Below are 17,696 nucleotides of genomic sequence, written 5' to 3'. Positions count from 1 at the left end.
TACGTTCATATGTGCCCACTGCCATTGGGTGGTTTACTTCTAGAAACAAAATCTTTGGATTCAATTTTAAAATTGACAGTGGTTAATTAAACATCACATGCCCTGGATAAATTAATGCACCTGTTAATTCTCTGCCGATACAAAATCACAATTTTATTGCACCAGCGCTTCATAAACTGTGATATGCGGTTCGGGAAGAATCATCAAAGCACATTTGCAATCTGGCTGGACATTCTGAAACATGGTCACTATAATTTATAATAATAATTACCCATAATTTTACAAACACTTGAATCTGATTACTAATTTGGAGTACAATGGGCCTTATGCAGATCTTAGCAAGAATGTAAAACGGCTGATTTATGTAACACCTGCACATTAATTTCTAGTTACCAGTCTTAAATTTTAGTCTCTAACGTCTGCGACTTGGTTAATTGAAGTTGCGTTAAACTGCGTCTGTCATTTCAGTCGGTACCCCGGGCTGAGCATAAGAACCACAGCAGATTCATGCTTACTGAAGCATTAGCAATACAAAAATATTACGATAATACAGAGCGATTAATACGATTAACAGAGGGTACAGATTTCTTAGGTGTGACAGGCAGACGGACAGTTGGACAAACGCTAGTGAGCACAGCCTGTACCTTAGGCCCTGAGATTCTCGTGAATTTCCTCAGAATTGCCAATATGAGCTTCCTTCATGTGCCAGTGAACACGGCCTCCTTCTAAGGCCCTGAGATTCTCGTGATTTTCCTTAGAATTGCCAATATGAGCTTTCTTCATATGCCAGTGAACACGGCCTCCATCTAAGGCCCTGAGATTATCAGAATTGCCAATATGAGCTTTCTTCATATATCAGTGAACACGGCGTCCCTCTTAAGGCCCTGAGATTCTCGTGATTTTCCTCAGAATTACCAATATAACTTTTGTTCATATGTCAGTGAACACAGAGTCCCTCTAAGGACCTGAGATTCTCGTGATTTTCCTCAGAATTGCCAATATGAGCTTTTTTCATAGGTCAGTGAACACGGCCTCTATCTAAGGCCCTGAGATTCTCGTGATTTCCTCAGAATTACCAATATAACTTTTGTTCATGTGCCAGTGAACACGGCCTCCTTCTAAGGCCCTGAGATTCTCGTGATTTTCCTTAGAATTGCCAATATGAGCTTTCTTCATATGCCAGTGAACACGGCCTCGCTCTAAGGCCCTGAGATTCTCGTGATTTTCTTCAGAATTGCCAATATAACTTTCGTTCATATGTCAGTGAACACAGACTCCCTCTAAGGCCCTGAGATTCTTGTGATTTTCTTCAGAATTTCCAATATAAGCTTTCTTCATATGCCAGTGAACACGGCCTCCCTTTAAGGCCATGATATTCTCGTGATTTTCCTCAGAAATAGCTGTCAATACAAATTTTCATCTAACGTCAGCTGTAAAATAATTTAATTATAGTTGCACATTTAGGTCACAACTTTGTATCGATAGGCCTTTATGTTTACGGATACGTAACTCTAGTTATTTATTATATTGCTAGGAAAGAAGAATGGTATAGTTTCACACAAAAATATTTTACTCTATCGTGTTATGTTTAAGTTACAAAGTTACATTACTGTTTAAGTTACAAGTTACATTACTCTTAAGAGTAGTTAGCTACTGAACAGGCGCAGACATTCACCTAACAACATTCCGATATGACCCCAAAAGTCTAGAGCACCATCAGAAAATAAAGCTCCATCTTCAGTTTCGGATACTAAACCTGTCATACTTAAGGCATACATGACAGAAATCTACCTGAACACATTTACGTGCGTTACCAGACATCTAACGAGACAATGTTCTCTGCCCAAATTCAGAATTATCAGGCAAACTGTGTTTGTGGTATTCAGGTCGGCAGTGTGTGGTTCGCGAGTGTTATTTCGTGTGACATCATGTTCGCCGTGTGTTTATGTGAGTGAATACAGAGATTGTGTGTGTGATTACAACGGTTCTCTGAGTGTTTGTGATAGTGTTGTGATATTTCCAATGGAGACAGCGTCCACCGGGTGCAGACTTGGATCCAGGAACCACGCAAGGGAGGAGGAGCAACGCTCAAACCGTAAAGTTGAAACCAAAACAGTGCCGTTTCGGAACCTTTAGCGATTGAGGGCCCATCCGCAGGAGGATGGGGATGGGTACTCGCAGTAAATAAAGGTACCATAGCACACACGGTATTATCGTGGTCCAGTCCGGCCCCAGGCTGGTCACGATAACATAGTACCGTGCCACGAGTACTCTGGATTCGCTGCGGTAGCCGCCATGACTCAGGGCTTAGGTTAAGGTCGAGTTGGACACTCTGTGGAAATTATTTTTTTTTATTCTAGTTTGTAAGATGTTGTCCTCCCGCCCTCCCCGTTAGGTGCCCATGATAGGATTTCTGGTTAGGCTGCGTGAAGTTAGGGGTTGTGTCGGTTTAGGAGGGTTTAGTTTTAAGTATTTCTGTGTGTCTTTTTTTATGCCACAGGGTGCAACTTGACAGGGTTCGGTCGGCACAACAATGAAATCAATGCGAGAGAGAGAGGGATAAAAAGAACTTTGACAATCTCTCTCTGTGAATAACTCGCATTGGAGGGACAAAGATCCAATAAAGCAAAACTTCATTTTGCTTTCATCAGTCTTTCAATTCAATGTTGAAAGATAAGGAAATGGATCTGTAGGTACCACGTATATATAAATCTGACATTAAAATTTATGATGACATGTTATGTTTCTTTGTGTGTATTGTGCTGCATATACAATTTGATGACATATTATATTTGTGTGTATTGTGCTGCATATTCAATTTGATGTTTGTTTGTGTGTATTATGCTGTGTATTCAATTTATAAAATGTTAAAATGAGGAAACGCATAAGGTGAGTCAATAAAATGTGCTCCAGCATCTGCGTAAAAGAAGACATCGTTTGTCATCATGAAGAACTGCACAAGGTAAGTGAAAATTGCTGCAGCTTCAGCAACGGAGAAGACAGCGTTTGTCATCACAATGAAACGCATCAGGTGAGACGATAATATGAGGGTGTTGCATTGTTATTTCTCGAGAAGCACACCTGAATTTGGGACGATTATATTTCACGTGCCGACGATTGTTGTCGGAGTTCGGATTTTACGCGACAACTTAACTGCCGTAAAAAGAAACTTCTCTTTCGAAAAAGAATATGTTGTATTCGGTTTAAATGGAGTATATTAACGTTGCATAATTTTGTAAATAGCCGCTAGGATACNCCTGCCAATCTTCATTCCACCAAATTCTCCATCATCATAATCACCCGGGGCAGACTACAATAAGCCAATCAGAGGCCGGCGTGCTGAGTGGACCCAGTTGGACTCCACCCCCCACTAAGCGAATTAAAAAATATAGGAATGTGAGTTGATTTTTCGAGAGAATCCGTCGACTTTTTTTTTTCGACGAGTGCTCAAGACTTGAATGAAAACGGAAAGTTTTCCTTCGTTATGTCGTTTGTTTTATTTCTGCACCAAACGGCGTATATTTATCTTTCAGTTTAATCGTGTTTTCCATTTTAACGGGGACAACTGCAGTGAACAAATGGTACACTCAGTTGTACGCTTCCACGATCGAAGATATTAAAACGTACAGCATTTTGTGTGAAGAATTTTATATTTAAAAGAAGACGTGTTACAGAAGAGATGGCAAGAGGACCAACAGCATAGGTAAGCTTGTGTGTTCATTCTGTTAGTGCAATATCTTTTTGCTGGTGTTCATACTGAAGTTTTTTTTTTTGTTTCTTTTGTTTCAGGTCCCCGCTCATATCCTGTGCCTCACCGTGGCGAGCGGGTGAAACAAAGAACAGTGCATCCCCGAAACTGAAAACATTGTTACAGTTATTCGCAATCTTCCTTGACAGTTCCTACATGCCTGTTAGTTTCTTCGTGTTTGTCTGCCGGGCTTTTTATTTTCATTGTGCTGATTGTTAAGCATTTGGTAACTTAAATCTTTTCTAGGTACGCAACTACCAGTTTATACTCAGCTCAGTTCAATTCAGTATGAACGTAAATACATTATACGTACATATACAGCATGTCCCTGAGTAATGTACCGGCACGTCTTCTGTCTAGGCACTAATGGCCGACATTTTGGACATCTCCAATAAGAACGGCCTGGTGGCATTTCCGTGCTGTAATTCCCGCTTGTTATTATCGTTTCTTGATATTCATGTGGGCGAAACAGTCGTTTTGGGCCGTAGCTTAGCCTAGACGGTTCTGCCAGATTGTATCCTGTTATCGTTCCTTTGGATTTGGCAATTTTTCTTTTTTTTACAGAGCAGAGTTTCCATATATAGTGACTGGATAAAAGTTTTTGTCAGGTCGACCTTAAACATATTATTTTGCTTATGCGTGACATAAGTCTGCTGTAAATATAACGCCCCTCCAAAAGATTTTCCAAGGGGAGGAGCAGGCAAAATATTTGCTCACAAGCACGTTTAAACCATTTAAGAATATTTTGCTAACTTAAAAGATGTTGGTATACTGGCAATTTACTTTCTTAATTCAGTCTTCATTATTTAAAAAAATCACCCTTTTGGGGGGGCTGTAAATGCTTAGTGTTCTCCCTTCTGCTAGTGTAAATGGCTGTAAATTGACCAGATTATCAAGTTCTGGCCGATAACAGGACTTGCGACAAGAATTTTGATGATGCCTACTTAAATGCTCATTATCGTTTTAATGCTAAGTTATTTTCTCGAAATGATGTGTTACTTGCAAACATTACATAACATATTGCTTGTATAGTCCATTCATCCTTGTGACCTTTATGCAATAACTCATTTTCTCATCTGAGTACTTGATGTAAACATTGCAAAATATGTTCTAGTGTATCAGTAAAGAGGGGCTTAAAATCAACTCACGTGGACAGAACCGTACAAAGTCACGCTAATAAAATATATGAACATGGATAAAATCTGATCAAAATCTGTCAAAGAACCACAGTTGCACGTAAATTCTGATGTATGCAGTAAGTAACATGTCCCCTAAAAATGAAGAAACTAGAACAGAATAAAATAAAATCTTGATAAAATTTGCTATTGGTCTGTGAAACGCAGTTTGGTTAACATAGGCAAGGCAGTGTGATATTGCAGACATACAGATGGACATGATGAAACTAATAGGTAGACTGAACGCACCGAAGGTGTATGATTATCATTCAGTGCTTATTACATTACATTCTGTGGTATATATAAAGGATGTCAAATGTTAATTTTCGTCGGCGTACGTTTGCAAAATGTTATAGTGAATGTCCAAAATGTGCTGAAACAAAGAATACTGTAACAGTGCTGACCACTGACGGGAAATCATATGCTTCGTCTGAAGTCAGTTTTTTTCAGACCACATAGCTAATAATTTGAAACTATGGGGAATGCATCGTTCTTTGGCTAAACAGGATAAAAGCTAACTTTAATTCCTTCCTGGTAAATATATTCATAGTGCATGGCCATCACTATTGAGTATTCAGTTGTTCAAGAAGTTTTCTCTTTATAGAACCCTGAAAGATCCTCATTCATCATAGAATCCCTTCATTACATTCTACAACAAGTCCAGGAATATTAAAATAATTCTTGCATGAAACATGTCACATGTGCAGTGAAGGTGACTCAATGGCCTTCCAGTTACATGACAGGCCCACTTTGTAACATTCTGTCCTATGGTGAAGCCAGTTTGTTAAGTAAACATAGATTTGGGTAAAAAAGGTAAACTTATCCCTGTGCTTAAGTAATTAAGCACTACGGAATGAAGATGTATGGGAGAGTGGATGTATGGATCCACGTTTTCTTGACCTTGGCACTAGTTGGAGATGAGTGGTCAGTTTCACACCCCGGCCGCTTTACCCACGGGGAAAGAGATCCCGGTACCCATTGGATAGGAGGCTGGGTGGATCCCAGAGCCGGTTTGGATGACACAGAGCAGTTAAAATTCTTCCCCCACCGGGACTCGAACTCCGATTCCTTGGTTGTTCAGCCCTTAGCCAGTTGCTATACCGGCTGCGCTATCCTGGCTCTATACACAGAATTGGGTTCCATTTTCACATTATAACCGTGCAATATCGTCTGGGTGTTTTAACAGCCCCTTTGTGTGTGAAATGCTTTTGACCCTGGATGCCTCAGTATGAAGGTATATGCCTTGAATTTGATAAAATTCTGGCAATTGAGTGGCTGAGCAACTGCTGGCTTCTAAAGAAGGATCCAGCTCAGAGTTAGTTACTTCATCACTTCCATAGCTAAGTATTCAAACCACACTGCATTATCATCATCACCACCACCACCACCATCGTTGCCTGCTGCTGCTGTTGCTGTCGTTATTATTATTATTATTATTATTATTATTATTATTATTATTATTATTATTATTATTATTATTATTATTACTGTTGTTGTTATAATTAGAGAGCCAGGATGCCTCAGTCAGTATAGTGACAGGCTACTGGCTGGATGACCAGTGCTTAATTCACAGCAGAGGCAAAATTTTTCTCTACCCCAGTGCCCAGACTGACCCTGGGGTCCACCCAGCCTCCCATCCAGTTGGGACCAAGGGCTCTTTCCCAGGGGTAAAGCAGCTGGGGCATGGAGATGACCACTTGCTTCCACTAAGCAACAAAGTCATGTATTTTTNTATTATTATTATTATTATTATTATTATTATTATTACTGTTGTTGTTATAATTAGAGAGCCGGGATGCCTCAGTCAGTATAGTGACAGGCTACTGGCTGGATGACCAGTGCTTAATTCACAGCAGAGGCAAAATTTTTCTCTACCCCAGTGCCCAGACTGACCCTGGGGTCCACCCAGCCTCCCATCCAGTTGGGACCAAGGGCTCTTTCCCAGGGGTAAAGCAGCTGGGGCATGGAGATGACCACTTGCTTCCACTAAGCAACAAAGTCATGTATTTTTATGACACAGTGCTTAATCAGTTAAGCAGAGGGACAACTTTACCTTTACTTTACATATGATTGTGCTGGTTTGAAAAGACTCCAAACATTTAATTTCCTTCAAAGTACCTCGTGTCTCTTCTGCTGTCATTGATTCCACTAAATGGTGGGTTTATCGAGGAAAAGCCTCCAACTGTGTTTGCCTAGCCACAATTTTTAACCTTGCACCTCTGTCCATACTGTTCCTCTATTTGTATTATTATCAGCCACTTTGGTAAGCCACCTCAGTCTGGTCTCCTGAGACTGTAGTCTAGTTTCCATTAAGCGGTGAGATGATGCATGAGAAACCTCCAAATATACCTGCACCCCCACAGCTTTACATCTTGAGCCCACAAGTTTCTCCTGCTTGTTATATCATCCATACTCATATGGGTAAACCATCTTGATTTGAGTTGCCCTTTAGAGCTTTTGCCTTTTAACATATAATTCCAAATCCCTATCATGCCGTCTGATTACATCCAGTGTTTCAATATGCCCCAATCACTGTAAGTTTTTCATCCATGAAATGTCAATTTCTATCCTTGTGTTTCTGTAGAGCTTTCTCTACAACCTCTTTGTTTACAAATTGAACATACACTCTCCCGCAAACTTCTTCCTTTGTATTCAGGTGGTATGGATGACCTGTTGTGTACAACCAATTCAATTTTGCTGGAGCAATTGTTGCATTTATAAATCATTTGCCACAGATGAGGCACAGTGGAACAAGACAGACTGAATCACCAGCCCATGTAAAGCCCACTGATATACAGCTTTCATTATGCACACAGACAATTTATGTGTGAGTTGTTACATTTATGCAGTGAAATTTGTCACAGGTTTATGATATTTCATTACTATCCCCATCAGAATTGTTTATATACCTGGAACTTAAGTCCCCCTCTTTTACCACATGCCTCCTCTTCAAAAATCATAACATAGGACCATCAGACAGTTGTGTAAAACATGAGGGTTAATAAAATGTGAAATAGAATGGCATAATAGATAACTAAACTAGAAAATCGCAAAAATATATGAGAACCTCGCACAAACCAACCTACAAATTTGAACTTATACAATGTTTATAACAAGCAGGTACAATATTCCTCTGTGACAGTGTTGTTAACCACCAAATGCCCGCCCCCATTCATGTCTATCTTCATTCACTGCATCCTCCAATACAAGTTAACAAAAGAGAATGAATATGACTACAATGAACTATTTCTTTCAATTTTGGCGTACTTATTTCCAATTAATTTAAATATTAATTGGTCTTATGTTATGAAGATTATTGAAATGGCCAAAAAACTTGTTTAAATGCTGAAAAACCATAGAAAAATATAATGATTAAAGAAGGCAATAAGCAAATATTTTTTATATAACTTGTAACTCCAAATATAGGAAATAGATAGCTTTAGTTGTCTTTATTAATATAAACACACATAAGCACGAATGTGAAAACTATATATATTTTTTCCTCCTGTGGTTTCTTGCTCAACCCTAGGGTCGCAGGGAGCCACCAGTTGAGAAAGTCTGCTTTAACAGAAGGCTGTTAGAATCAAGGCTGGTAGGTGCAAAGAACAGATAACCAGTTAAGATGCCTGATTTGCTATTTCTAGCTTTGGAGTGTTTATTGGCTCTAAGAACATTTCCAGTCAACAATTTGGAAGTGTTTCATAAATATTCAGAATTCCATGCAGTCAATACAAGATATAAGTGTGAACCAGTTGCAGATGTTACAGTCTACCATGAGATAGTATAGCATGCTGGAAGAAAACTTTATACCCCACCTAGCCCCACAGAAAGCAATTCAAATTATCACTAAAGACAGTTCTTGTGATTCGGAAATTCTGCATTGCAGTATTACGAGTATATTTAAGTATCCTGCTGCATTACTTAACTTTTACACAGAATATTAATAATACAGTTCCAACAATAATGCAACTATTTTATTCTTTCCCTTTTATCACATATTTGGGCCCCAGCCCGCCATCATCAGGTATCTTAATTTACCAAAACTGTTATACTATACTGAATATCACTCATTCACTTCACATGTGACTGCCGTATTCTGTGATATTAATGTTGTGGTCACAATCTAGCTAACACTAATTGACTTACCGTATGCTGTAATTTACTATTTATTAGAATTCATTAAGAATCATTAAAATTTAAAATGTATGTTTTTTCTTAAAGTTTTGTAAAATTCTTTTTACACCTCACTAGGGTGTTGTCCACTTGTCTGGACAATATATTTCAGTCCTTTCCTTGGATAATGTAGCAGCGGCCTGTTGTTTTCTATATGTAAGCTTATTGTTGTTGTTACTTTTTGCCCCTTGTCTGTACGTTGTTCTCTCCACCAACATATGGTGTTTTCCTCTCTTGTCGTAGATGTTGTGAGGAGTAAAAAGCATTTTACAAAATTTTAAGAAAAAGGAAACATAAATTTTAAATGTTAATGAATTTTAATAGAAAGTAAATTATGGTGTGTGGTAATTCAACTAATGTTAGCTAGATTGTGACTACAACATTAATATCACGGAATATTGCAGTTACGTGTGAAGTTAATGAGTGATATTTAATACAGCATAACAGTTTTGGCAAATTGAGATACCTGTTGATGACTGGTTGGGGCCAAAACATGTTGAAAAAGGGAAAATGAAAGGGAGAGAATAAAATAGTTGCATTGTTGATGGGCCTGTATTATTAATATTGTGTGTAAAAACTTCTACCTTGCAGATTAATTCCTATTTTGAGTAAGTACAACTTCACCAGTCATTGGTCAGATCACCACATAGTCAACATGCTTCACCAACATAGTGATTCAACTATTATAGCAAAATGCTAAAATATAATTTTGAATAAGTGTTTGACTGTATGCAAACATGTGTCTAATTGAAACAAATTTCTTTACCATGTGGACTGTATCCAAGTGTGTTGTTGCCCATACTGCTAAGAAATTTTAGCGTAACTGTAGTCATGTATCTGATTGCAGTGCATAAACTTATAGGTGTACGTACTTGCTGTCTCTGAATGTACAACAAAATTGCTATACAGTTACTATAGTGTGGCTGTGTGTGATAGAATCTGTTGCCTTTCCAAATGTGCTGTGTTGTTTTCTGATATAGCCCCATACCCCTTGTCTAGAGCTGGTGGGATACAGACATGTCTTCCAGCCCATCTCATTGGCAATGGTGACTTTCAGACACTTGAACTCAACTCACTGTGTCTTGTCTTGTCAGTTCATTGTAAACCTGATTTTTGAGGATCCAAGCAAAATTCACTCGTAGCAGCCTGCAGTAACAAGCTTCAACTTCAGCATTAATCAAGGGGAGAGAGCAGAATATTACAGGGATACAGAAAAAGTGTTAGAATTTAAGAGAATAGCATCCATACAGTGGTAAAATAACAAGTAGGGGGATATTTTTAATTAACTGGATTAACTCTTGGTATATTTACTAAATTTGAATTTATTTTGTGGGACTATGTATTCTAATATAACGCAGTGATTGAGGTTAGCTCTATGTAATCGACGTAACAACCCTGTGTTCTATAGAGTACCGGACAACGGCCAAAGTGCAAAAACCCGAAACGCTCAAAACTGAGCGATCCCGCGGAATAGTAGAGAATTTGACGGTAACTGAGCTACCGATGCCGGAATCATAGCCATGAAATGTAAGACTTGCATATAGATGGCACTTACTAAACTGCTAATCATTTCAAAATTAATCCATGGACAGAGTTGTAGCACGGATCTGCAATTATTACTAATCCTCGGTAGTTAGTATTCCGTGGCGGTAGCCATTTTTGTAAATGGAACCATAGCAGAATCGTCAGGATCGTCAGTATGGTAGTGGTGTCCAAGACATCTAAGTTATGAAACGTTTTCCCTCACTCGCAGACTGCAATGGTCGGTTCGAATCCCACAGGAAGCATGGATTTCTATTTGCTCTTATTCTATGCTTGTGTTGGTAGCGGCCTTCCGACACTTCCGACCGGCTGATCCGCTGTCCAAGGAGGTCTACCGACTGGTAAGATACTGAAAAAGCGGCCAATGTCCGCAAGGGCTCTACAGCCATAGATATATAGGAGGAATGGAGAGGAAGTTTTTGATTTAATGAAAACCAAATTTCATAAATGTGTGGCGTATGTAATTTCAGTATTAAGTTTTAAAATCGTGTCGACATAAGATTTTGCAGTAAGTGGACAATTATGGTATGTAGCAGCATGTGTAATGTTCATCATATATGTTCCTGTAGTTTGAAGCTGGCAGTATATAGAGTATCCGTATTTGTGGGCTGTTTCCGTCCTAGATTACAGGATAAGGTAAGGAATCTTAGCTGGTTGGGACTCCTTCCCAGGCCACAGTTTAGTTATCCTGTCAGTACCAAGGAAACAATTAGTTTATCGAACAGCACGGTTTGAAGAAAGTGGGACTGCAGGCAGCGTTCAAAATACCTAGTGAAAAGATCATTTGAAAAGGCATCTGAATAACCAACCTGTAGATGGATTATAATTAATGATCGTGTAAGCATAGTATAATTGTTACTACTTGTTTGACAGTTGTGGAGAGGTGCCTGTGGAGAGACTGTCATCACAACTGATGTCATAGCGAGATAGAAACATGTAACAGATTCTCTGCCTTTGCTATATGTTCTGTGAAGACATCCTGTATGTGATGTATGTAACAGATTTATCTATACAGTTCTGAACATTTTTGAGTCAGTAGCCATGCGTGTATTCTAGAGGCCTCAGACACATCTCATTCCAGAGATCTGTTATCCTGATGGAGGTGTTCCTTAGTTTTGCTGAGTGGCAGAATAGTTCCTCAAATTAGGCGCAACCATTTTTCACTATTCACTCATAATCTATTGTTGAGTGAGTGCTGTAGAGTCAGTCTAGCGGAGGATAGGGTGCAAAGTGTATGAGCAGAACTAGGCAAGGGGCATGAAGCTGGGAAGGGCAGAAGGCCCCACACACACACACATGTGTCAATGCCAGTCTTCTTCTGTGTTTGGGTATAGAACTCTGTTGAAATGGTAAAGAGTACTGGCATTTTGCAAGACTTTGCTGTCACTTGATATCATTGCAGCAGATGAAATGTCAGCAGCAATCATTGGTGAGGAGCGTATGAGTTCAGTCGGAGAGCAACCAGCAAGTTTGTGTATCACTAAAGTTTAGTGCCTCTTGTAGTTCCAAACTCAGTGTCAGGGGATCATCTTGATTTAGCACACTCATGGATTGGTTAACACACTTCATGGTGCACTCAGATTTATGAGTAGAATTTGTATAGCTTTATCTGTGCTGTCCATGTTGGCAGTCCTGGAATGGTGGTATCAGTGAAGGGTAGCTGTTTCCAGCGATGAAGGATGTCGAGTTTCTGAGTGAGCAGGAGCCACATGGCATCTTCATCTCTGTGGATCCATGTAAGAGGCATAATTCAGTAGTACTTTTTTTCCCACTAGTGAATACATCCTGTTGTGTATCATATACTATTTCTTACTGAAAACCATCATAACACAACAATTAATAATGCGTGTAAGTAGCTCTAGGAGATACGTTTGCAACATGTTTCACCCATGGTTACCATAATAATTCAATCAATACCATATACAATCACTAAGTAATTCAATAATAGTTACCAATGCTATATTATTTCCAGGTATCAAATATTTAATAACATACAACATAACAACAGGCCTCCAAACACCACATCAGCTATTGTGTATATAATAGATCCGTATAAGCATTACATAAAGAAAGCAGTCTTCTGGGATTTGGCACCGTGTATAAGTGGTGTTAACCGACGTTTCGGAGGAACGTATCGCCTCCATCTTCAGGGTAGAAGAAAATATAAGAATTCTGCAATACGTTCCTCCGAAACGTCGGTTAACACCACTTATACACTGACGCTGATCATTTTGAGCCCTTATTTATTTGGATGTTTATAGATGAACGTGAAATTTATTTCTAATTAATTCTCGGTAATTTTAATTTAAAAGTCTTATGTTTCGATATTACTGGAAATGTATCGTGATCTATAATATCGTATTTTGTCGTCTGGGACGTGCAATACGATGTTTACGTTGAAAATTTCTAGATTCTGGCAGAAACAAGAAATCCGGAGTTATGACATTTACGATCAGTCATAAATTTAGCTTGGGTACAGGGAACCGGACGCGCCTAAAAGGACAGGTCAGAGCTTGTTACAATTGCCTGTGAATGAGGGCCAGTATGATTGGGTTGCCTCGTTCAAGCTTCCTACGGAAGATGGGATGAAAATGTATATGTCAACACCATCTTTCGAATTCCCGGCGTGGGGGTGCAAGCCATTCCACAGAAAGAGAGACTTTCACAATATTCCGAACTGAACGGACGTGACCTTTGCACGCTCCGAGACATAGCTTGCCGATAGTAACGCTGTAACTTAAAGCTAAGAATACATTAATTTAACAGTGTGGTGAATTAGCAGGTGAATAAACGTCAATTGGCTCAACTCTCAGAAAAACGCTTTCTTCGGCATCGCTACCTTGAGACTCATGCAAACCGACCCAGCTAGTTTCCCGTACCTATACCGATCTTCCTTAGTTTGATTTGTGAGGACAACTTCCAGTAGCCATCATACACTGTCCTAAGGTAGAAACAGGTGTAGCAGGGATAGCACCATTCTGACTGCGCCGATACAAGCAAAGGCGGGTTGGAAAGAGTGGTGTTAACACGATGCCAAATCCCAGAAGACTGCTTTCTTCATAGTCACCGCCGTGAAAGCCTCAAATCTTACAAAGCATTACATATATTACATTTACAACCGCCAACTTCCAAATACCATAACAAATACAACTTTTAACTATACTTTTGACTATGTAACTGGTTATTTAAGACTTCAACTTTTATTGTAATTTATATTTTATGAATTTGATTTGTTTCATTCTGGTCCGTCACACTAACAATTACAAAGACAAAAACAACGCTGTCCAGTGTGACTATTTAAGTTTTATCACTTGAAAACTCATCACCCTTACATGTTTCGATCCCTACGGATCATCCTCAGAGGTCATGAATACTTTTTCCGGAAACTACTATTACAATAGGTGTTAAATTATATACATACACATATAATGTCTGAAATACACAATGTACACAATGTTCAAGTTTTCACAGTCACAGCAGCCTTCCTGGTATTAATTTTTTTTTTATCTTTTTAAAGAATTTGTTGTTTAAGATTAAAATTTATAAACCATGCAGGTTCATATCAATTCTCCTATTGTCTTTCTTGGAGGTGGCTGATCTTGTGCTGCCTGTCTATCTTGAGAAAGGAGATTCTTAGAATTGTCCATGTTTGTTCATGGCTTACTGTGTTGTTTACACGGTGTAAACAACACAGCAAGCCACAGGCAGCACAAGATCAGCCATCTCCAAGAAAGACAATAGGAGAATTGATACGAACCTGCATGGTTTATAAATTTTAATCTTAAACAACAAAGTTTTTAAAAAACTTAAAAAAATTAATACCAGGAAGGCTGCTGTGACTGTGAAAATTTGAACATTGTGTACATTGTGTATTTCAGACATTATATGTGTATGTATATAATTTAACACCTAGTGTAATAGTAGTTTCCAGAAAAAGTATTGATGATCTGAGGATGATCCGTAGGGATCAAAACATGTAAGGGTGATGAGTTTTCAAGTGATAAAACTTAAATAGTCACACTGAACGATGTTGTTTTTGTCTTTGTTAAATTTTATATTCACTGAGATCATTTTATACCATTGTATACACTTGGAAGTTTAGCACTGTATCCTATATTTGACATGCGATTCAGTAATGAAAAGTTTAATATATTTGCCTGATGATGGCCTTTTGAAGGCCGAAACATGTAGCAAAAGTATCTCCTAGAGCTACTTACACATATTGATTGTTGTGTTGTGATGGTTTTCAGTAAGAAAATAGTACATGATTTGTTTCGCCTGATGATGGCTTCATGAGCTGAAGCATGCTGCGACATTGTACGACCAGTAAACCGTGTTTATGCACAGTGAAATGTCAGTGAATTGTTTTGTAAACTCTTGTGTTTGACAGGAAAAACAAAACTCATATGTAGCATCTTCCTCTGTCTAGCTCATGCAGGGACCCTCCTGTACTGAAAGATGTGTGTGTTCAGATGCCAGACATACGTACCAGTTCTTGTTAGAATATACAGTGCCCCATTTAGGCAGGTCACGTTCCCTGAGTTTTTTCTGAACATTTTCATTAGCAGACATGCCCCTGCTCAGTGGTAACTTAATCTTGGCCCCAGACTAAAGTGTTGTATAGTGTCTTGGGGTTTGTAGCCCAGTGGAGCTCATTAATATCACCCAATGCCATTGTCCTGTGTACCTGTCAGATAGACTGCACTAGTGATACATTCGACACACAAAAACTACTACAGCCGCAATAGAATACGACGGCATTCTCAAATGTTGACGTGCATGGGAGCACAGTGAACAAGTATACAGTGCAGTGGTCTCCCCAAAAGAGGGGAAATTACCCGAAGATGACCCATATGTGGCCAAAACATGTAAACTAGAACAAATATATGACTAGAGACATGTTAGAAAATTGGATAATCACTTCTAATGTACAGAATATGCTTTTAATGTCCTATTGACATGTAATGATTTTAACAACATCAAGAAGTATTGAAATACTTTTTTAGTGTGAAACATATTCCTAATGTCTATTATATTGTTGCATTATTGATGGATACTTTGATAATAAAGATGATCATTAAATAGCTTGTGCCACTTGACATTGAAGCATATCTTGAAAACTAAACCTCACAGGACACATTTTGTGCAATATATTTGATGTTCTTGCTTTTTTTTTCACTCTGTATAGTATGTTCAGATTTACAATTTGTAAAGCCGTGCATAATTGTTATAGTATATTGGCAGTTTGGGAGCTGTATCAGTGAAGAAAATCTGTATCGAGTTTGTGGGTGAGCAAGTATTGTGCAGCTTCTACAAGGAGCCCCCTGTACCACAGGTGTCATGTTACATTCACTCTTCTAGGCCAGCATTTTTTGACCTTGTTCCATAGATAGAGTAAAATGTAATTTCACTGCTTGATAAATTTTAACAGCAAGAAACTCAGAAAAGACCCTGTTGCAAGTTTTCAATTCAATACAGGACATGACTGCCTTGCAGCACATCTTTGTAAGATAGGAATATATAACACAGAAGAATGTACACTGTGTAACTTGCCAGGATCATCTATGAAAAAAGAACACCTGCCCTAATCTTAACAAGGAGATGCAACGTAGCAAGAACTTGAGTGCTCTCTATTGGGAAGCAAGAAGCAAAATAGGTTAAATGATCCCAGATGCAGCCATTGGAAATCAACCAACCAGCCAGCCAATATCTCATATAACTTTCGCCCCCCCCAGTTCAGTACTGTAAGGAAGTAGGCAGGGCATGTAGGGACCTTGTATACAGGACAGGTGGTGAATGGGGGAGAGGCTTTCAGGTAGTTAGTGTAGCAGCATGTGTTTGGTCTCATATGCAGGGTTGTGACACAGGGTTAGTGATTGGCATGCTTTGTCTAACGGTATGAAACGAGATTCCTGTTTGAACTCCTGCTTTCAAGTGGCAGCCCCTGTTAGGAGGAGCCACATGTAGGCTTGGTTGGTGGCATTCATTAGAGCAGGGCATCAGCCAGTCAGGAAATAACAGCACTACCTATTGTTAATCCTCGCCACTAATGAAAGAAAAATAAAACCCATGCTGTATTATATGTATATCCCAGTAATGTATTGTACCATTTTGCATTGCAGGCCAGATCGTAGTCTGTACTGGACGTGTTTGTGTATGGGAGGCTTCTGAGATGGTGCAGCTTCTGGATGCAAGAATTTCACAAGAGGAGGTAAACTAAGTTAATTTTGCTTCCATGTTGCGTTACATTACCTCACTTCATCATCATATTTGCATTCAGTTTACAGAGTTTCAGTGACATTCAAGCATCAGTATTAAGTAGCAAGCAGGAAATGCTTGCAAATGTATGAATAGTGCTGCCTTTTGAAAGCCAGGGTGCTAGGATTCAAGGCAAGAGCACACTGAGACACATGTGCATGCACACCCTTACGTGAACACCTTTTCTGTGGTGTTATAGTCATGAATTGATCATAAAATAATATCTCTTAGTAGAGTATACAAAGCAGTGTGATACATTATAGTACAGTTTGCTACAGTTTATTGTGCGTTAGTATAATATAATATAGTAAACTATCTTACCACGTGCAGATTTCAAGTATCTGCAGTCTACCTTTTGTATCCAGCTTTTGACACCATAGTACTTAGCTTTAGTTTGTGCACACACTGGAAAAGTTTAACAAGATCAGCATTTACTGGAAGTCACAGGGTGATGGCATTTGAAAGCTGTGTGTCCTCCAGTTTCTGTATTATGATTGCTATGTCTCTCTGGTGTAATGCTCCACCACCATCTGTAAGCCAATTGTATAGAAATTTTGGGAGCCTCAATGTCTAAAATCACTATGGGCCTGCTTGGCCTGTTATGGGGATAGCTTCACATTATTATGCATCTGTCTCTTGCTTTTTGTGTTGAGTGTCCAACTTACACCTGAATGTGCTATTACATGTGTACACTTGGTCGTCAACTTACGACCTATGCGACCTACAACTGGCCGCACTTACAACCACAAAAAAATAAAAATAAAAGGTGATTAAAATGTAAAAGTTTTTAAAAATAAATT

At 38.9% G+C, this 17,696-nt stretch overlaps 1 long non-coding RNA gene across 1 annotated transcript; it reads left to right on the top strand.

Annotated features, from left to right (window-relative positions):
* Window positions 1–10,777: 10,777 nt before the first annotated feature.
* On the top strand, window positions 10,778–17,065 carry LOC111869552. The gene is made up of 3 exons (XR_002843687.2): window positions 10,778–10,979; window positions 12,269–12,374; window positions 16,761–17,065. It is a non-coding gene; the product is annotated as an uncharacterized LOC111869552 (long non-coding RNA).
* Window positions 17,066–17,696: the final 631 nt, after the last annotated feature.

Source organism: Cryptotermes secundus, unplaced genomic scaffold (assembly GCF_002891405.2).
Source record: "Cryptotermes secundus unplaced genomic scaffold, Csec_1.0 scaffold460, whole genome shotgun sequence".
NCBI classification, from domain to species: domain Eukaryota; kingdom Metazoa; phylum Arthropoda; class Insecta; order Blattodea; family Kalotermitidae; genus Cryptotermes; species Cryptotermes secundus.
Note: the sequence above shows the minus strand (reverse complement) of the source record. Positions and strands in the feature narration are given on the sequence as shown.